This window comes from Pristiophorus japonicus, chromosome 25 (assembly GCF_044704955.1).
Source record: "Pristiophorus japonicus isolate sPriJap1 chromosome 25, sPriJap1.hap1, whole genome shotgun sequence".
NCBI classification, from domain to species: Eukaryota; Metazoa; Chordata; class Chondrichthyes; family Pristiophoridae; genus Pristiophorus; species Pristiophorus japonicus.
The window spans coordinates 10,419,470-10,439,837 of NC_092001.1; the positions used below are offsets into that span (position 1 = coordinate 10,419,470).

Below are 20,368 nucleotides of genomic sequence, written 5' to 3' on the forward strand. Positions count from 1 at the left end.
TTCAGGACAAAAGCACAAAATGAAATGTTCACACGGTACCGAGAGTGAAAATTCCCGGAAAAAGGAGAGAATGAAATGGATTTCAGTGGAAGCCTAGCCGCACTTAACGCTGCGATTGCGCGGACATGTCTTTGGTGTTCTCCACAACAACTGCCATTTGCTGCGAACAGTTTTCCCTGGCGCGAATGTGATGAGAATTTCGAAACAGCAAGGAGGAAAGACTGGGTTGGTCTGCTTGCTGGCACAGACGTTTGCAGCAGCTTCCCTGGTGGTCTAGTGGTTAGGATTCGGCGCTCTCACCGCCGCGGCCCGGGTTCGATTCCCGGTCAGGGAACATTGTATTTGCGGTGCTTCGAAATGCAATGATGTTCCTGAACAATCTTGCAGCTCACCTCGCTGTTGTCGCCCCAACCATCAGCAGCGTGTCGTGATACAACAGACACTTCTGTTTTAAAATCTGCACTAAATGACAAGATCTCGCTCAACAAGTGGAACTCCAATTGCTGATAGACAACGTAAATTTTGCCAATCATGGCTATCTTTAGTCTTCCAGGTACCTATTTGCGCCACAGCACTCGGGCTTATCATCAATCAATGCATTGCCACTGTGGAAATATTCAGCATTTTAAACTTCGCAACGTGTGCAAGACTGGAATCAGGGAATGCCTGGACCATGGGCACTGATAACTTATCCTTGAGCATTCATTTGGCCTGGGCCCTTTCTATATTGAACATTGGCTCACTGCATATCAATGTTTAGCGTTCACAGGCGATTTCCAAGATCTGAATTTCCCGGCAGAGAATTCATGGAGTTTTTGATCCAACCGAGATTCACCATCACTAACGTTGATTCGCGACTGTTATCTCTCTTCATCATATCAATGCTAAGAACTGAACCTGCTTTAATTTCACCTTGGCTCGGGGTCACTGCGGCTCAATAGGACTTTGGCCCGTCTCCCTTTCACAACGCATCAGTGCCGAGAACAGAACAGGGAATTTTGCTGACATGTTATGTTCTGAAACAGTTATAAACTCTCCAGTATATTTCACTGTGTCTTCAGCACTGTGAGATCTAGCCTGGTGTGCAATCTTTGTGTCTTTATGAACACTTCAGCAGAACATTAAATGAACATATGGAACGACAATTGCTGTTTGACACTTTACGGTTTGCCAACATTTAAGTGCAGTGTGAGAACAATCACAATGATCATTATTCTTCCATGTACGTTCATGCGCGGCATCACCCTAACAAACCGAGCTGATCACAGCCCGGCTATCAGTCAATTCATTGCCAGTGCGGAAAAATGCAAATTTTCAACTTAGCAACGTGCACAATACCGGAATCAGAGAGTGCCTGGATCGTGGGCAATGATAAGTTAACATGAGCATTAAGATTTTCAATATCATTATACATTACATGAACACATCCGGAGCTCATTGCCCAGAAATGAGGACTGAGTGTGCGGGGCAATTCCTTCCGGGGTTTAAGTTTTCTTTCAAAAAGGTGTGAGAAAGTTTTGCTTCGTTTTCTGTCAGGAAGAAATAGCTCAGTTGGGAGAGCGTTAGACTGAAGATCTAAAGGTCCCTGGTTCAATCCCGGGTTTCGGCAATATCTGGTGATTTTGCGTTTCCTTCATTTTAAGGGGAGAAGCTGGTTTGATATCGAGACAGTGCTTGAGGGAAGAGCTGTTCAGCGGTTGCGTGATACTAATTTTCGACATGATTTTTTTTAGATTCGGCGCTCTTTTTCTGTTACTTTCTATTTATACTCTGCCCAGTTTTGTATATGAAGAGTGAACAATGTTTAAGCGATGCGATGTGTTCAATTCTTATGCAGTAACTCTATCACCCAGTGTGTGCCGGATACAAAATCATCTAGGCTGGGCTTTCACGCAGCCCTGGGGCCTTTTGTTGCCGGTTAAATCGGTCGTAATTTTCATACTTTTTATTCGGTTTTTAGTAACTTTTACAATCAAATCTTCATAACGAAACAAATCCACACGGAATCCCAAGGGATGGGAATTATTTGGAATAACAGCCATTGCTTCTTTGCCGACGGTGTGCAGAGCACAACTTTCTGTTTATACGTGTTTCTTGCTTTGCTGATAACCCCTGAACTGGAGACCTGTTTCCGTCAATGGTTATAAGCAGAACAGGCAGACAGAACGGTTCTGTCGCCTGGAGTTGGGCAAAAGGCTGAAGTTCAGGACAAAAGCACAAAATGAAATGTTCACACGGTACCGAGAGTGAAAATTCCCGGAAAAAGGAGAGAATGAAATGGATTTCAGTGGAAGCCTAGCCGCACTTAACGCTGCGATTGCGCGGACATGTCTTTGGTGTTCTCCACAACAACTGCCATTTGCTGCGAACAGTTTTCCCTGGCGCGAATGTGATGAGAATTTCGAAACAGCAAGGAGGAAAGACTGGGTTGGTCTGCTTGCTGGCACAGACGTTTGCAGCAGCTTCCCTGGTGGTCTAGTGGTTAGGATTCGGCGTTCTCACCGCCGCGGCCAGGGTTCGATTCCCGGTCAGGGAACATTGTATTTGCGGTGCTTCGAAATGCAATGATGTTCCTGAACAAGCTTGCAGCTCACCTCGCTGTTGTCGCCCCAACCATCAGCAGCGTGTCGTGATACAACAGACACTTCTGTTTTAAAATCTGCACTAAATGACAAGATCTCGCTCAACAAGTGGAACTCCAATTGCTGATAGACAACGTAAATTTTGCCAATCATGGCTATCTTTAGTCTTCCAGGTACCTATTTGCGCCACAGCACTCGGGCTTATCATCAATCAATGCATTGCCACTGTGGAAATATTCAGCATTTTAAACTTCGCAACGTGTGCAAGACTGGAATCAGGGAATGCCTGGACCATGGGCACTGATAACTTATCCTTGGGCATTCATTTGGCCTGGGCCCCTTCTATATTGAACATTGGCTCACTGCATATCAATGTTTAGCGTTCACAGGCGATTTCCAAGATCTGAATTTCCCGGCATAGAATTCATGGAGTTTTTGATCTAACCGAGATTCACCATCACTAACGTTGATTCGCGACTGTTATCTCTCTTCATCATATCAATGCTAAGAACTGAACCTGCTTTAATTTCACCTTGGCTCGGGGTCAGTGCGGCTCAATAGGACTTTGGCCCGTCTCCCTTTCACAACGCATCAGTGCCGAGAACAGAACAGGGAATTTTGCTGACATGTTATGTTCTGAAACAGTTATAAACTCTCCAGTATATTTCACTGTGTCTTCAGCACTGTGAGATCTAGCCTGGTGTGCAATCTTTGTGTCTTTATGAACACTTCAGCAGAACATTAAATGAACATATGGAACGACAATTGCTGTTTGACACTTTACGGTTTGCCAACATTTAAGTGCAGTGTGAGAACAATCACAATGATCATTTTTCTTCCATGTACGTTCATGCGCGGCATCACCCTAACAAACCGAGCTGATCACAGCCCGGCTATCAGTCAATTCATTGCCAGTGCGGAAAAATGCAAATTTCCAACTTAGCAACGTGCACAATACCGGAATCAGAGAGTGCCTGGATCGTGGGCAATGATAAGTTAACATGAGCATTAAGATTTTCAATATCATTATACATTACATGAACACATCCGGAGCTCATTGCCCAGAAATGAGGACTGAGTGTGCGGGGCAATTCCTTCCGGGGTTTAAGTTTTCTTTCAAAAAGGTGTGAGAAAGTTTTGCTTCGTTTTCTGTCGGGAAGAAATAGCTCAGTTGGGAGAGCGTTAGACTGAAGATCTAAAGGTCCCTGGTTCAATCCCGGGTTTCGGCAATATCTGGTGATTTTGCGTTTCCTTCATTTTAAGGGGAGAAGCTGGTTTGATATCGAGACAGTGCTTGAGGGAAGAGCTGTTCAGCGGTTGCGTGATACTAATTTTCGACATGATTTTTTTTAGATTCGGCGCTCTTTTTCTGTTACTTTCTATTTATACTCTGCCCAGTTTTGTATATGAAGAGTGAACAATGTTTAAGCGATGCGATGTGTTCAATTCTTATGCAGTAACTCTATCACCCAGTGTGTGCCGGATACAAAATCATCTAGGCTGGGCTTTCACGCAGCCCTGGGGCCTTTTGTTGCCGGTTAAATCGGTCGTTTAGGGCGTGGTATTAATAAAGCCAAGAGCGCGGGCCCGATCCCCATATGGGCCATCCCAATTTTTCATACTTTTTATTCGGTTTTTAGTAACTTTTACAATCAAATCTTCATAACGAAACAAATCCACACGGAATCCCAAGGGATGGGAATTATTTGGAATAACAGCCATTGCTTCTTTTCCGACGGTGTGCAGAGCACAACTTTCTGTTTATACGTGTTTCTTGCTTTGCTGATAACCCCTGAACTGGAGACCTGTTTCCGTCAATGGTTATAAGCAGAACAGGCAGACAGAACGGTTCTGTCGCCTGGAGTTGGGCAAAAGGCTGAAGTTCAGGACAAAAGCACAAAATGAAATGTTCACACGGTACCGAGAGTGAAAATTCCCGGAAAAAGGAGAGAATGAAATGGATTTCAGTGGAAGCCTAGCCGCACTTAACGCTGCGATTGCGCGGACATGTCTTTGGTGTTCTCCACAACAACTGCCATTTGCTGCGAACAGTTTTCCCTGGCGCGAATGTGATGAGAATTTCGAAACAGCAAGGAGGAAAGACTGGGTTGGTCTGCTTGCTGGCACAGACGTTTGCAGCAGCTTCCCTGGTGGTCTAGTGGTTAGGATTCGGCGCTCTCACCGCCGCGGCCCGGGTTCGATTCCCGGTCAGGGAACATTGTATTTGCGGTGCTTCGAAATGCAATGATGTTCCTGAACAAGCTTGCAGCTCACCTCGCTGTTGTCGCCCCAACCATCAGCAGCGTGTCGTGATACAACAGACACTTCTGTTTTAAAATCTGCACTAAATGACAAGATCTCGCTCAACAAGTGGAACTCCAATTGCTGATAGACAACGTAAATTTTGCCAATCATGGCTATCTTTAGTCTTCCAGGTACCTATTTGCGCCACAGCACTCGGGCTTATCATCAATCAATGCATTGCCACTGTGGAAATATTCAGCATTTTAAACTTCGCAACGTGTGCAAGACTGGAATCAGGGAATGCCTGGACCATGGGCACTGATAACTTATCCTTGAGCATTCATTTGGCCTGGGCCCCTTCTATATTGAACATTGGCTCACTGCATATCAATGTTTAGCGTTCACAGGCGATTTCCAAGATCTGAATTTCCCGGCAGAGAATTCATGGAGTTTTTGATCTAACCGAGATTCACCATCACTAACGTTGATTCGCGACTGTTATCTCTCTTCATCATATCAATGCTAAGAACTGAACCTGCTTTAATTTCACCTTGGCTCGGGGTCAGTGCGGCTCAATAGGACTTTGGCCCGTCTCCCTTTCACAACGCATCAGTGCCGAGAACAGAACAGGGAATTTTGCTGACATGTTATGTTCTGAAACAGTTATAAACTCTCCAGTATATTTCACTGTGTCTTCAGCACTGTGAGATCTAGCCTGGTGTGCAATCTTTGTGTCTTTATGAACACTTCAGCAGAACATTAAATGAACATATGGAACGACAATTGCTGTTTGACACTTTACGGTTTGCCAACATTTAAGTGCAGTGTGAGAACAATCACAATGATCATTATTCTTCCATGTACGTTCATGCGCGGCATCACCCTAACAAACCGAGCTGATCACAGCCCGGCTATCAGTCAATTCATTGCCAGTGCGGAAAAATGCAAATTTCCAACTTAGCAACGTGCACAATACCGGAATCAGAGAGTGCCTGGATCGTGGGCAATGATAAGTTAACATGAGCATTAAGATTTTCAATATCATTATACATTACATGAACACATCCGGAGCTCATTGCCCAGAAATGAGGACTGAGTGTGCGGGGCAATTCCTTCCGGGGTTTAAGTTTTCTTTCAAAAAGGTGTGAGAAAGTTTTGCTTCGTTTTCTGTCGGGAAGAAATAGCTCAGTTGGGAGAGCGTTAGACTGAAGATCTAAAGGTCCCTGGTTCAATCCCGGGTTTCGGCAATATCTGGTGATTTTGCGTTTCCTTCATTTTAAGGGGAGAAGCTGGTTTGATATCGAGACAGTGCTTGAGGGAAGAGCTGTTCAGTGGTTGCGTGATACTAATTTTCGACATGATTTTTTTTAGATTCGGCGCTCTTTTTCTGTTACTTTCTATTTATACTCTGCCCAGTTTTGTATATGAAGAGTGAACAATGTTTAAGCGATGCGATGTGTTCAATTCTTATGCAGTAACTCTATCACCCAGTGTGTGCCGGATACAAAATCATCTAGGCTGGGCTTTCACGCAGCCCTGGGGCCTTTTGTTGCCGGTTAAATCGGTCGTTTAGGGCGTGGTAGTAATAAAGCCAAGAGCGCGGGCCCGATCCCCATATGGGCCATCCCAATTTTTCATACTTTTTATTCGGTTTTTAGTAACTTTTACAATCAAATCTTCATAACGAAACAAATCCACACGGAATCCCAAGGGATGGGAATTATTTGGAATAACAGCCATTGCTTCTTTGCCGACGGTGTGCAGAGCACAACTTTCTGTTTATACGTGTTTCTTGCTTTGCTGATAACCCCTGAACTGGAGACCTGTTTCCGTCAATGGTTATAAGCAGAACAGGCAGACAGAACGGTTCTGTCGCCTGGAGTTGGGCAAAAGGCTGAAGTTCAGGACAAAAGCACAAAATGAAATGTTCACACGGTACCGAGAGTGAAAATTCCCGGAAAAAGGAGAGAATGAAATGGATTTCAGTGGAAGCCTAGCCGCACTTAACGCTGCGATTGCGCGGACATGTCTTTGGTGTTCTCCACAACAACTGCCATTTGCTGCGAACAGTTTTCCCTGGCGCGAATGTGATGAGAATTTCGAAACAGCAAGGAGGAAAGACTGGGTTGGTCTGCTTGCTGGCACAGACGTTTGCAGCAGCTTCCCTGGTGGTCTAGTGGTTAGGATTCGGCGCTCTCACCGCCGCGGCCCGGGTTCGATTCCCGGTCAGGGAACATTGTATTTGCGGTGCTTCGAAATGCAATGATGTTCCTGAACAAGCTTGCAGCTCACCTCGCTGTTGTCGCCCCAACCATCAGCAGCGTGTCGTGATACAACAGACACTTCTGTTTTAAAATCTGCACTAAATGACAAGATCTCGCTCAACAAGTGGAACTCCAATTGCTGATAGACAACGTAAATTTTGCCAATCATGGCTATCTTTAGTCTTCCAGGTACCTATTTGCGCCACAGCACTCGGGCTTATCATCAATCAATGCATTGCCACTGTGGAAATATTCAGCATTTTAAACTTCGCAACGTGTGCAAGACTGGAATCAGGGAATGCCTGGACCATGGGCACTGATAACTTATCCTTGAGCATTCATTTGGCCTGGGCCCCTTCTATATTGAACATTGGCTCACTGCATATCAATGTTTAGCGTTCACAGGCGATTTCCAAGATCTGAATTTCCCGGCAGAGAATTCATGGAGTTTTTGATCTAACCGAGATTCACCATCACTAACGTTGATTCGCGACTGTTATCTCTCTTCATCATATCAATGCTAAGAACTGAACCTGCTTTAATTTCACCTTGGCTCGGGGTCAGTGCGGCTCAATAGGACTTTGGCCCGTCTCCCTTTCACAACGCATCAGTGCCGAGAACAGAACAGGGAATTTTGCTGACATGTTATGTTCTGAAACAGTTATAAACTCTCCAGTATATTTCACTGTGTCTTCAGCACTGTGAGATCTAGCCTGGTGTGCAATCTTTGTGTCTTTATGAACACTTCAGCAGAACATTAAATGAACATATGGAACGACAATTGCTGTTTGACACTTTACGGTTTGCCAACATTTAAGTGCTGTGTGAGAACAATCACAATGATCATTATTCTTCCATGTACGTTCATGCGCGGCATCTCCCTAACAAACCGAGCTGATCACAGCCCGGCTATCAGTCAATTCATTGCCAGTGCGGAAAAATGCAAATTTCCAACTTAGCAACGTGCACAATACCGGAATCAGAGAGTGCCTGGATCGTGGGCAATGATAAGTTAACATGAGCATTAAGATTTTCAATATCATTATACATTACATGAACACATCCGGAGCTCATTGCCCAGAAATGAGGACTGAGTGTGCGGGGCAATTCCTTCCGGGGTTTAAGTTTTCTTTCAAAAAGGTGTGAGAAAGTTTTGCTTCGTTTTCTGTCGGGAAGAAATAGCTCAGTTGGGAGAGCGTTAGACTGAAGATCTAAAGGTCCCTGGTTCAATCCTGGGTTTCGGCCATATCTGGTGATTTTGCGTTTCCTTCATTTTAAGGGGAGAAGCTGGTTTGATATCGAGACAGTGCTTGAGGGAAGAGCTGTTCAGCGGTTGCGTGATACTAATTTTCGACATGATTTTTTTTAGATTCGGCGCTCTTTTTCTGTTACTTTCTATTTATACTCTGCCCAGTTTTGTATATGAAGAGTGAACAATGTTTAAGCGATGCGATGTGTTCAATTCTTATGCAGTAACTCTATCACCCAGTGTGTGCCGGATACAAAATCATCTAGGCTGGGCTTTCACGCAGCCCTGGGGCCTTTTGTTGCCGGTTAAATCGGTCGTTTAGGGCGTGGTATTAATAAAGCCAAGAGCGCGGGCCCGATCCCCATATGGGCCATCCCAATTTTTCATACTTTTTATTCGGTTTTTAGTAACTTTTACAATCAAATCTTCATAACGAAACAAATCCACACGGAATCCCAAGGGATGGGAATTATTTGGAATAACAGCCATTGCTTCTTTGCCGACGGTGTGCAGAGCACAACTTTCTGTTTATACGTGTTTCTTGCTTTGCTGATAACCCCTGAACTGGAGACCTGTTTCCGTCAATGGTTATAAGCAGAACAGGCAGACAGAACGGTTCTGTCGCCTGGAGTTGGGCAAAAGGCTGAAGTTCAGGACAAAAGCACAAAATGAAATGTTCACACGGTACGGAGAGTGAAAATTCCCGGAAAAAGGAGAGAATGAAATGGATTTCAGTGGAAGCCTAGCCACAAGTAACGCTGCGATTGCGCGGACATGTCTTTGGTGTTCTCCACAACAACTGCCATTTGCTGCGAACAGTTTTCCCTGGCGCGAATGTGATGAGAACTTCGAAACAGCAAGGAGGAAAGACTGGGTTGGTCTGCTTGCTGGCACAGACGTTTGCAGCAGCTTCCCTGGTGGTCTAGTGGTTAGGATTCGGCGCTCTCACCGCCGCGGCCCGGGTTCGATTCCCGGTCAGGGAACATTGTATTTGCGGTGCTTCGAAATGCAATGATGTTCCTGAACAAGCTTGCAGCTCACCTCGCTGTTGTCGCCCCAACCATCAGCAGCGTGTCGTGATACAACAGACACTTCTGTTTTAAAATCTGCACTAAATGCAAGATCTCGCTCAACAAGTGGAACTCCAATTGCTGATAGACAACGTAAATTTTGCCAATCATGGCTATCTTTAGTCTTCCAAGTACCTATTTGCGCCACAGCACTCGGGCTTATCATCAATCAATGCATTGCCACTGTGGAAATATTCAGCATTTTAAACTTCGCAACGTGTGCAAGACTGGAATCAGGGAATGCCTGGACCATGGGCACTGATAACTTATCCTTGAGCATTCATTTGGCCTGGACCCCTTCTGTATTGAACATTGGCTCACTGCATATCAATGTTTAGCGTTCACAGGCGATTTCCAAGATCTGAATTTCCCGGCAGAGAATTCATGGAGTTTTTGATCTAACCGAGATTCACCATCACTAACGTTGATTCGCGACTGTTATCTCTCTTCATCATATCAATGCTAAGAACTGAACCTGCTTTAATTTCACCTTGGCTCGGGGTCAGTGCGGCTCAATAGGACTTTGGCCCGTCTCCCTTTCACAACGCATCAGTGCCGAGAACAGAACAGGGAATTTTGCTGACATGTTATGTTCTGAAACAGTTATAAACTCTCCAGTATATTTCGCTGTGTCTTCAGCACTGTGAGATCTAGCCTGGTGTGCAATCTTTGTGTCTTTATGAACACTTCAGCAGAACATTAAATGAACATATGGAACGACAATTGCTGTTTGACACTTTACGGTTTGCCAACATTTAAGTGCAGTGTGAGAACAATCACAATGATCATTATTCTTCCATGTACGTTCATGCGCGGCATCACCCTAACAAACCGAGCTGATCACAGCCCGGCTATCAGTCAATTCATTGCCAGTGCGGAAAAATGCAAATTTCCAACTTAGCAACGTGCACAATACCGGAATCAGAGAGTGCCTGGATCGTGGGCAATGATAAGTTAACATGAGCATTAAGATTTTCAATATCATTATACATTACATGAACACATCCGGAGCTCATTGCCCAGAAATGAGGACTGAGTGTGCGGGGCAATTCCTTCCGGGGTTTAAGTTTTCTTTCAAAAAGGTGTGAGAAAGTTTTGCTTCGTTTTCTGTCGGGAAGAAATAGCTCAGTTGGGAGAGCGTTAGACTGAAGATCTAAAGGTCCCTGGTTCAATCCCGGGTTTCGGCCATATCTGGTGATTTTGCGTTTCCTTCATTTTAAGGGGAGAAGCTGGTTTGATATCGAGACAGTGCTTGAGGGAAGAGCTGTTCAGCGGTTGCGTGATACTAATTTTCGACATGATTTTTTTTAGATTCGGCGCTCTTTTTCTGTTACTTTCTATTTATACTCTGCCCAGTTTTGTATATGAAGAGTGAACAATGTTTAAGCGATGCGATGTGTTCAATTCTTATGCAGTAACTCTATCACCCAGTGTGTGCCGGATACAAAATCATCTAGGCTGGGCTTTCACGCAGCCCTGGGGCCTTTTGTTGCCGGTTAAATCGGTCGTTTAGGGCGTGGTATTAATAAAGCCAAGAGCGCGGGCCCGATCCCCATATGGGCCATCCCAATTTTTCATACTTTTTATTCGGTTTTTAGTAACTTTTACAATCAAATCTTCATAACGAAACAAATCCACACGGAATCCCAAGGGATGGGAATTATTTGGAATAACAGCCATTGCTTCTTTGCCGACGGTGTGCAGAGCACAACTTTCTGTTTATACGTGTTTCTTGCTTTGCTGATAACCCCTGAACTGGAGACCTGTTTCCGTCAATGGTTATAAGCAGAACAGGCAGACAGAACGGTTCTGTCGCCTGGAGTTGGGCAAAATGCTGAAGTTCAGGACAAAAGCACAAAATGAAATGTTCACACGGTACTGAGAGTGAAAATTCCCGGAAAAAGGAGAGAATGAAATGGATTTCAGTGGAAGCCTAGCCGCACTTAACGCTGCGATTGCGCGGACATGTCTTTGGTGTTCTCCACAACAACTGCCATTTGATGCGAACAGTTTTCCCTGGCGCGAATGTGATGAGAATTTCGAAACAGCAAGGAGGAAAGACTGGGTTGGTCTGCTTGCTGGCACAGACGTTTGCAGCAGCTTCCCTGGTGGTCTAGTGGTTAGGATTCGGCGCTCTCACCGCCGCGGCCCGGGTTCGATTCCCGGTCAGGGAACATTGTATTTGCGGTGCTTCGAAATGCAATGATGTTCCTGAACAAGCTTGCAGCTCACCTCGCTGTTGTCGCCCCAACCATCAGCAGCGTGTCGTGATACAACAGACACTTCTGTTTTAAAATCTGCACTAAATGCAAGATCTCGCTCAACAAGTGGAACTCCAATTGCTGATAGACAACGTAAATTTTGCCAATCATGGCTATCTTTAGTCTTCCAAGTACCTATTTGCGCCACAGCACTCGGGCTTATCATCAATCAATGCATTGCCACTGTGGAAATATTCAGCATTTTAAACTTCGCAACGTGTGCAAGACTGGAATCAGGGAATGCCTGGACCATGGGCACTGATAACTTATCCTTGAGCATTCATTTGGCCTGGGCCCCTTCTATATTGAACATTGGCTCACTGCATATCAATGTTTAGCGTTCACAGGCGATTTCCAAGATCTGAATTTCCCGGCAGAGAATTCATGGAGTTTTTGATCTAACCGAGATTCACCATCACTAACGTTGATTCGCGACTGTTATCTCTCTTCATCATATCAATTCTAAGAACTGAACCTGCTTTAATTTCACCTTGGCTCGGGGTCAGTGCGGCTCAATAGGACTTTGGCCCGTCTGCCTTTCACAACGCATCAGTGCCGAGAACAGAACAGGGAATTTTGCTGACATGTTATGTTCTGAAACAGTTATAAACTCTCCAGTATACTTCACTGTGTCTTCAGCACTGTGAGATCTAGCCTGGTGTGCAATCTTTGTGTCTTTATGAACACTTCAGCAGAACATTAAATGAACATATGGAACGACAATTGCTGTTTGACACTTTACGGTTTGCCAACATTTAAGTGCAGTGTGAGAACAATCACAATGATCATTATTCTTCCATGTACGTTCATGCGCGGCATCACCCTAACAAACCGAGCTGATCACAGCCCGGCTATCAGTCAATTCATTGCCAGTGCGGAAAAATGCAAATTTCCAACTTAGCAACGTGCACAATACCGGAATCAGAGAGTGCTTGGATCGTGGGCAATGATAAGTTAACATGAGCATTAAGATTTTCAATATCATTATACATTACATGAACACATCCGGAGCTCATTGCCCAGAAATGAGGACTGAGTGTGCGGGGCAATTCCTTCCGGGGTTTAAGTTTTCTTTCAAAAAGGTGTGAGAAAGTTTTGCTTCGTTTTCTGTCGGGAAGAAATAGCTCAGTTGGGAGAGCGTTAGACTGAAGATCTAAAGGTCCCTGGTTCAATCCCGGGTTTCGGCAATATCTGGTGATTTTGCGTTTCCTTCATTTTAAGGGGAGAAGCTGGTTTGATATCGAGACAGTGCTTGAGGGAAGAGCTGTTCAGCGGTTGCGTGATACTAATTTTCGACATGATTTTTTTTAGATTCGGCGCTCTTTTTCTGTTACTTTCTATTTATACTCTGCCCAGTTTTGTATATGAAGAGTGAACAATGTTTAAGCGATGCGATGTGTTCAATTCTTATGCAGTAACTCTATCACCCAGTGTGTGCCGGATACAAAATCATCTAGGCTGGGCTTTCACGCAGCCCTGGGGCCTTTTGTTGCCGGTTAAATCGGTCGTTTAGGGCGTGGTATTAATAAAGCCAAGAGCGCGGGCCCGATCCCCATATGGGCCATCCCAATTTTTCATACTTTTTATTCGGTTTTTAGTAACTTTTACAATCAAATCTTCATAACGAAACAAATCCACACGGAATCCCAAGGGATGGGAATTATTTGGAATAACAGCCATTGCTTCTTTGCCGACGGTGTGCAGAGCACAACTTTCTGTTTATACGTGTTTCTTGCTTTGCTGATAACCCCTGAACTGGAGACCTGTTTCCGTCAATGGTTATAAGCAGAACAGGCAGAAAGAACGGTTCTGTCGCCTGGAGTTGGGCAAAAGGCTGAAGTTCAGGACAAAAGCACAAAATGAAATGTTCACACGGTACCGAGAGTGAAAATTCCCGGAAAAAGGAGAGAATGAAATGGATTTCAGTGGAAGCCTAGCCGCACTTAACGCTGCGATTGCGCGGACATGTCTTTGGTGTTCTCCACAACAACTGCCATTTGCTGCGAACAGTTTTCCCTGGCGCGAATGTGATGAGAATTTCGAAACAGCAAGGAGGAAAGACTGGGTTGGTCTGCTTGCTGGCACAGACGTTTGCAGCAGCTTCCCTGGTGGTCTAGTGGTTAGGATTCGGCGCTCTCACCGCCGCGGCCCGGGTTCGATTCCCGGTCAGGGAACATTGTATTTGCGGTGCTTCGAAATGCAATGATGTTCCTGAACAAGCTTGCAGCTCACCTCGCTGTTGTCGCCCCAACTATCAGCAGCGTGTCGTGATACAACAGACACTTCTGTTTTAAAATCTGCACTAAATGACAAGATCTCGCTCAACAAGTGGAACTCCAATTGCTGATAGACAACGTAAATTTTGCCAATCATGGCTAACTTTAGTCTTCCAGGTACCTATTTGCGCCACAGCACTCGGGCTTATCATCAATCAATGCATTGCCACTGTGGAAATATTCAGCATTTTAAACTTCGCAACGTGTGCAAGACTGGAATCAGGGAATGCCTGGACCATGGGCACTGATAACTTATCCTTGAGCATTCATTTGGCCTGGGCCTCTTCTATATTGAACATTGGCTCACTGCATATCAATGTTTAGCGTTCACAGGCGATTTCCAAGATCTGAATTTCCCGGCAGAGAATTCATGGAGTTTTTGATCTAACCGAGATTCACCATCACTAACGTTGATTCGCGACTGTTATCTCTCTTCATCATATCAATGCTAAGAACTGAACCTGCTTTAATTTCACCTTGGCTCGGGGTCAGTGCGGCTCAATAGGACTTTGGCCCGTCTCCCTTTCACAACGCATCAGTGCCGAGAACAGAACAGGGAATTTTGCTGACATGTTATGTTCTGAAACAGTTATAAACTCTCCAGTATATTTCGCTGTGTCTTCAGCACTGTGAGATCTAGCCTGGTGTGCAATCTTTGTGTCTTTATGAACACTTCAGCAGAACATTAAATGAACATATGGAACGACAATTGCTGTTTGACACTTTACGGTTTGCCAACATTTAAGTGCAGTGTGAGAACAATCACAATGATCATTATTCTTCCATGTACGTTCATGCGCGGCATCACCCTAACAAACCGAGCTGATCACAGCCCGGCTATCAGTCAATTCATTGCCAGTGCGGAAAAATGCAAATTTCCAACTTAGCAACGTGCACAATACCGGAATCAGAGAGTGCTTGGATCGTGGGCAATGATAAGTTAACATGAGCATTAAGATTTTCAATATCATTATACATTACATGAACACATCCGGAGCTCATTGCCCAGAAATGAGGACTGAGTGTGCGGGGCAATTCCTTCCGGGGTTTAAGTTTTCTTTCAAAAAGGTGTGAGAAAGTTTTGCTTCGTTTTCTGTCGGGAAGAAATAGCTCAGTTGGGAGAGCGTTAGACTGAAGATCTAAAGGTCCCTGGTTCAATCCCGGGTTTCGGCAATATCTGGTGATTTTGCGTTTCCTTCATTTTAAGGGGAGAAGCTGGTTTGATATCGAGACAGTGCTTGAGGGAAGAGCTGTTCAGCGGTTGCGTGATACTAATTTTCGACATGATTTTTTTTAGATTCGGCGCTCTTTTTCTGTTACTTTCTATTTATACTCTGCCCAGTTTTGTATATGAAGAGTGAACAATGTTTAAGCGATGCGATGTGTTCAATTCTTATGCAGTAACTCTATCACCCAGTGTGTGCCGGATACAAAATCATCTAGGCTGGGCTTTCACGCAGCCCTGGGGCCTTTTGTTGCCGGTTAAATCGGTCGTTTAGGGCGTGGTATTAATAAAGCCAAGAGCGCGGGCCCGATCCCCATATGGGCCATCCCAATTTTTCATACTTTTTATTCGGTTTTTAGTAACTTTTACAATCAAATCTTCATAACGAAACAAATCCACACGGAATCCCAAGGGATGGGAATTATTTGGAATAACAGCCATTGCTTCTTTGCCGACGGTGTGCAGAGCACAACTTTCTGTTTATACGTGTTTCTTGCTTTGCTGATAACCCCTGAACTGGAGACCTGTTTCCGTCAATGGTTATAAGCAGAACAGGCAGAAAGAACGGTTCTGTCGCCTGGAGTTGGGCAAAAGGCTGAAGTTCAGGACAAAAGCACAAAATGAAATGTTCACACGGTACCGAGAGTGAAAATTCCCGGAAAAAGGAGAGAATGAAATGGATTTCAGTGGAAGCCTAGCCGCACTTAACGCTGCGATTGCGCGGACATGTCTTTGGTGTTCTCCACAACAACTGCCATTTGCTGCGAACAGTTTTCCCTGGCGCGAATGTGATGAGAATTTCGAAACAGCAAGGAGGAAAGACTGGGTTGGTCTGCTTGCTGGCACAGACGTTTGCAGCAGCTTCCCTGGTGGTCTAGTGGTTAGGATTCGGCGCTCTCACCGCCGCGGCCCGGGTTCGATTCCCGGTCAGGGAACATTGTATTTGCGGTGCTTCGAAATGCAATGATGTTCCTGAACAAGCTTGCAGCTCACCTCGCTGTTGTCGCCCCAACCATCAGCAGCGTGTCGTGATACAACAGACACTTCTGTTTTAAAATCTGCACTAAATGACAAGATCTCGCTCAACAAGTGGAACTCCAATTGCTGATAGACAACGTAAATTTTGCCAATCATGGCTAACTTTAGTCTTCCAGGTACCTATTTGCGCCACAGCACTCGGGCTTATCATCAATCAATGCATTGCCACTGTGGAAATATTCAGCATTTTAAACTTCGCAACGTGTGCAAGACTGGAATCAGGGAATGCCTGGACCATGGGCACTGATAACTTATCCTTGAGCATTCATTTGGCCTGGGCCTCTTCTATATTGAACATTGGCTCACTGCATATCAATGTTTAGCGTTCACAGGCGATTTCCAAGATCTGAATTTCCCGGCAGAGAATTCATGGAGTTTTTGATCTAACCGAGATTCACCATCACTAACGTTGATTCGCGACTGTTATCTCTCATCATCATATCAATGCTAAGAACTGAACTTGCTTTAATTTCACCTTGGCTCGGGGTCAGTGCGGCTCAATAGGACTTTGGCCCGTCACCCTTTCACAACGCATCAGTGCCGAGAACAGAACAGGGAATTTTGCTGACATGTTATGTTCTGAAACAGTTATAAACTCTCCAGTATATTTCACTGTGTCTTCAGCACTGTGAGATCTAGCCTGGTGTGCAATCTTTGTGTCTTTATGAACACTTCAGCAGAACATTAAATGAACATATGGAACGACAATTGCTGTTTGACACTTTACGGTTTGCCAACATTTAAGTGCAGTGTGAGAACAATCACAATGATCATTATTCTTCCATGTACGTTCATGCGCGGCATCACCCTAACAAACCGAGCTGATCACAGCCCGGCTATCAGTCAATTCATTGCCAGTGCGGTAAAATGCAAATTTTCAACTTAGCAACGTGCACAATACCGGAATCAGAGAGTGCCTGGATCGTGGGCAATGATAAGTTAACATGAGCATTAAGATTTTCAATATCATTATACATTACATGAACACATCCGGAGCTCATTGCCCAGAAATGAGGACTGAGTGTGCGGGGCAATTCCTTCCGGGGTTTAAGTTTTCTTTCAAAAAGGTGTGAGAAAGTTTTGCTTCGTTTTCTGTCGGGAAGAAATAGCTCAGTTGGGAGAGCGTTAGACTGAAGATCTAAAGGTCCCTGGTTCAATCCCGGGTTTCGGCAATATCTGGTGATTTTGCGTTTCCTTCATTTTAAGGGGAGAAGCTGGTTTGATATCGAGACAGTGCTTGAGGGAAGAGCTGTTCAGCGGTTGCGTGATACTAATTTTCGACATGATTTTTTTTAGATTCGGCGCTCTTTTTCTGTTACTTTCTATTTATACTCTGCCCAGTTTTGTATATGAAGAGTGAACAATGTTCAAGCGATGCGATTTGTTCAATTCTTATGCAGTAACTCTATCACCCAGTGTGTGCCGGATACAAAATCATCGAGGCTGGGCTTTCACGCAGCCCTGGGGCCTTTTGTTGCCGGTTAAATCGGTCGTTTAGGGCGTGGTATTAATAAAGCCAAGAGCGCGGGCCCGATCCCCATATGGGCCATTCCAATTTTTCATACTTTTTATTCGGTTTTTAGTAACTTTTACAATCAAATCTTCATAACGAAACAAATCCACACGGAATCCCAACGGATGGGAATTATTTGGAATAACAGCCATTGCTTCTTTGCCGACGGTGTGCAGAGCACAACTTTCTGTTTATACGTGTTTCTTGCTTTGCTGATAACCCCTGAACTGGAGACCTGTTTCCGTCAATGGTTATAAGCAGAACAGGCAGAAAGAACGGTTCTGTCGCCTGGAGTTGGGCAAAAGGCTGAAGTTCAGGACAAAAGCACAAAATGAAATGTTCACACGGTACCGAGAGTGAAAATTCCCGGAAAAAGGAGAGAATGAAATGGATTTCAGTGGAAGCCTAGCCGCACTTAACGCTGCGATTGCGCGGACATGTCTTTGGTGTTCTCCACAACAACTGCCATTTGCTGCGAACAGTTTTCCCTGGCGCGAATGTGATGAGAATTTCGAAACAGCAAGGAGGAAAGACTGGGTTGGTCTGCTTGCTGGCACAGACGTTTGCAGCAGCTTCCCTGGTGGTCTAGTGGTTAGGATTCGGCGCTCTCACCGCCGCGGCCCGGGTTCGATTCCCGGTCAGGGAACATTGTATTTGCGGTGCTTCGAAATGCAATGATGTTCCTGAACAAGCTTGCAGCTCACCTCGCTGTTATCGCCCCAACCATCAGTAGCGTGTCGTGATACAACAGACACTTCTGTTTTAAAATCTGCACTAAATGACAAGATCTCGCTCAACAAGTGGAACTCCAATTGCTGATAGACAACGTAAATTTTGCCAATCATGGCTAACTTTAGTCTTCCAGGTACCTATTTGCGCCACAGCACTCGGGCTTATCATCAATCAATGCATTGCCACTGTGGAAATATTCAGCATTTTAAACTTCGCAACGTGTGCAAGACTGGAATCAGGGAATGCCTGGACCATGGGCACTGATAACTTATCCTTGAGCATTCATTTGGCCTGGGCCTCTTCTATATTGAACATTGGCTCACTGCATATCAATGTTTAGCGTTCACAGGCGATTTCCAAGATCTGAATTTCCCGGCAGAGAATTCATGGAGTTTTTGATCTAACCGAGATTCACCATCACTAACGTTGATTCGCGACTGTTTCACTCTTCATCATATCAATGCTAAGAACTGAACCTGCTTTAATTTCACCTTGGCTCGGGGTCAGTGCGGCTCAATAGGACTTTGGCCCGTCTCCCTTTCACAACGCATCAGTGCCGAGAACAGAACAGGGAATTTTGCCTACATGTTATGTTCTGAAACAGTTATAAACTCTCCAGTATATTTCACTGTGTCTTCAGCACTGTGAGATCTAGCCTGGTGTGCAATCTTTGTGTCTTTATGAACACTTCAGCAGAACATTAAATGAACATATGGAACGACAATTGCTGTTTGACACTTTACGGTTTGCCAACATTTAAGTGCAGTGTGAGAACAATCACAATGATCATTATTCTTCCATGTACGTTCATGCGCGGCATCACCCTAACAAACCGAGCTGATCACAGCCCGGCTATCAGTCAATTCATTGCCAGTGCGGAAAAATGCAAATTTTCAACTTAGCAACGTGCACAATACCGGAATCAGAGAGTGCCTGGATCGTGGGCAATGATAAGTTAACATGAGCATTAAGATTTTCAATATCATTATACATTACATGAACACATCCGGAGCTCATTGCCCAGAAATGAGGACTGAGTGTGCGGCGCAATTCCTTCCGGGGTTTAAGTTTTCTTTCAAAAAGGTGTGAGAAAGTTTTGCTTCGTTTTCTGTCGGGAAGAAATAGCTCAGTTGGGAGAGCGTTAGACTGAAGATCTAAAGGTCCCTGGTTCAATCCCGGGTTTCGGCAATATCTGGTGATTTTGCGTTTCCTTCATTTTAAGGGGAGAAGCTGGTTTGATATCGAGACAGTGCTTGAGGGAAGAGCTGTTCAGCGGTTGCGTGATACTAATTTTCGACATGATTTTTTTTAGATTCGGCGCTCTTTTTCTGTTACTTTCTATTTATACTTGCCCAGTTTTGTATATGAAGAGTGAACAATGTTTAAGCGATGCGATGTGTTCAATTCTTATGCAGTAACTCTATCACCCAGTGTGTGCCGGATACAAAATCATCTAGGCTGGGCTTTCACGCAGCCCTGGGGCCTTTTGTTACCGGTTAAATCGGTCGTTTAGGGCGTGGTATTAATAAAGCCAAGAGCGCGGGCCCGATCCCCATATGGGCCATCCCAATTTTTCATACTTTTTATTCGGTTTTTAGTAACTTTTACAATCAAATCTTCATAACGAAACAAATCCACACGGAATCCCAAGGGATGGGAATTATTTGGAATAACAGCCATTGCTTCTTTGCCGACGGTGTGCAGAGCACAACTTTCTGTTTATACGTGTTTCTTGCTTTGCTGATAACCCCTGAACTGGAGACCTGTTTCCGTCAATGGTTATAAGCAGAACAGGCAGACAGAACGGTTCTGTCGCCTGGAGTTGGGCAAAAGGCTGAAGTTCAGGACAAAAGCACAAAATGAAATGTTCACACGGTACCGAGAGTGAAAATTCCCGGAAAAAGGAGAGAATGA

The 20,368-nt window shown here is 44.7% G+C and overlaps 18 non-coding genes across 18 annotated transcripts; all 18 read left to right on the forward strand.

The window, feature by feature from the left end:
* The first annotated feature begins 262 nt into the window (after window positions 1-262).
* Window positions 263-334, forward strand: trnae-cuc (transfer RNA glutamic acid (anticodon CUC)). The gene has a single exon. It is a non-coding gene; the product is annotated as a tRNA-Glu (tRNA).
* A 1,197-nt stretch (window positions 335-1,531) lies between these two features.
* Window positions 1,532-1,609, forward strand: trnaf-gaa (transfer RNA phenylalanine (anticodon GAA)). The gene has a single exon. It is a non-coding gene; the product is annotated as a tRNA-Phe (tRNA).
* An 855-nt stretch (window positions 1,610-2,464) lies between these two features.
* On the forward strand, window positions 2,465-2,536 carry trnae-cuc (transfer RNA glutamic acid (anticodon CUC)). The gene has a single exon. It is a non-coding gene; the product is annotated as a tRNA-Glu (tRNA).
* A 1,197-nt stretch (window positions 2,537-3,733) lies between these two features.
* trnaf-gaa (transfer RNA phenylalanine (anticodon GAA)) lies at window positions 3,734-3,811 on the forward strand. The gene has a single exon. It is a non-coding gene; the product is annotated as a tRNA-Phe (tRNA).
* A 915-nt stretch (window positions 3,812-4,726) lies between these two features.
* Window positions 4,727-4,798, forward strand: trnae-cuc (transfer RNA glutamic acid (anticodon CUC)). Its single transcript has one exon. It is a non-coding gene; the product is annotated as a tRNA-Glu (tRNA).
* Window positions 4,799-5,995: 1,197 nt separating this feature from the next.
* trnaf-gaa (transfer RNA phenylalanine (anticodon GAA)) lies at window positions 5,996-6,073 on the forward strand. The gene has a single exon. It is a non-coding gene; the product is annotated as a tRNA-Phe (tRNA).
* Window positions 6,074-6,988: 915 nt separating this feature from the next.
* Window positions 6,989-7,060, forward strand: trnae-cuc (transfer RNA glutamic acid (anticodon CUC)). The gene has a single exon. It is a non-coding gene; the product is annotated as a tRNA-Glu (tRNA).
* Window positions 7,061-8,257: 1,197 nt separating this feature from the next.
* trnaf-gaa (transfer RNA phenylalanine (anticodon GAA)) lies at window positions 8,258-8,335 on the forward strand. Its single transcript has one exon. It is a non-coding gene; the product is annotated as a tRNA-Phe (tRNA).
* A 915-nt stretch (window positions 8,336-9,250) lies between these two features.
* trnae-cuc (transfer RNA glutamic acid (anticodon CUC)) lies at window positions 9,251-9,322 on the forward strand. The gene has a single exon. It is a non-coding gene; the product is annotated as a tRNA-Glu (tRNA).
* A 1,196-nt stretch (window positions 9,323-10,518) lies between these two features.
* Window positions 10,519-10,596, forward strand: trnaf-gaa (transfer RNA phenylalanine (anticodon GAA)). Its single transcript has one exon. It is a non-coding gene; the product is annotated as a tRNA-Phe (tRNA).
* Window positions 10,597-11,511: 915 nt separating this feature from the next.
* On the forward strand, window positions 11,512-11,583 carry trnae-cuc (transfer RNA glutamic acid (anticodon CUC)). The gene has a single exon. It is a non-coding gene; the product is annotated as a tRNA-Glu (tRNA).
* A 1,196-nt stretch (window positions 11,584-12,779) lies between these two features.
* Window positions 12,780-12,857, forward strand: trnaf-gaa (transfer RNA phenylalanine (anticodon GAA)). Its single transcript has one exon. It is a non-coding gene; the product is annotated as a tRNA-Phe (tRNA).
* A 915-nt stretch (window positions 12,858-13,772) lies between these two features.
* trnae-cuc (transfer RNA glutamic acid (anticodon CUC)) lies at window positions 13,773-13,844 on the forward strand. The gene has a single exon. It is a non-coding gene; the product is annotated as a tRNA-Glu (tRNA).
* A 1,197-nt stretch (window positions 13,845-15,041) lies between these two features.
* Window positions 15,042-15,119, forward strand: trnaf-gaa (transfer RNA phenylalanine (anticodon GAA)). Its single transcript has one exon. It is a non-coding gene; the product is annotated as a tRNA-Phe (tRNA).
* Window positions 15,120-16,034: 915 nt separating this feature from the next.
* trnae-cuc (transfer RNA glutamic acid (anticodon CUC)) lies at window positions 16,035-16,106 on the forward strand. The gene has a single exon. It is a non-coding gene; the product is annotated as a tRNA-Glu (tRNA).
* Window positions 16,107-17,303: 1,197 nt separating this feature from the next.
* On the forward strand, window positions 17,304-17,381 carry trnaf-gaa (transfer RNA phenylalanine (anticodon GAA)). The gene has a single exon. It is a non-coding gene; the product is annotated as a tRNA-Phe (tRNA).
* Window positions 17,382-18,296: 915 nt separating this feature from the next.
* On the forward strand, window positions 18,297-18,368 carry trnae-cuc (transfer RNA glutamic acid (anticodon CUC)). The gene has a single exon. It is a non-coding gene; the product is annotated as a tRNA-Glu (tRNA).
* A 1,196-nt stretch (window positions 18,369-19,564) lies between these two features.
* Window positions 19,565-19,642, forward strand: trnaf-gaa (transfer RNA phenylalanine (anticodon GAA)). The gene has a single exon. It is a non-coding gene; the product is annotated as a tRNA-Phe (tRNA).
* Window positions 19,643-20,368: the final 726 nt, after the last annotated feature.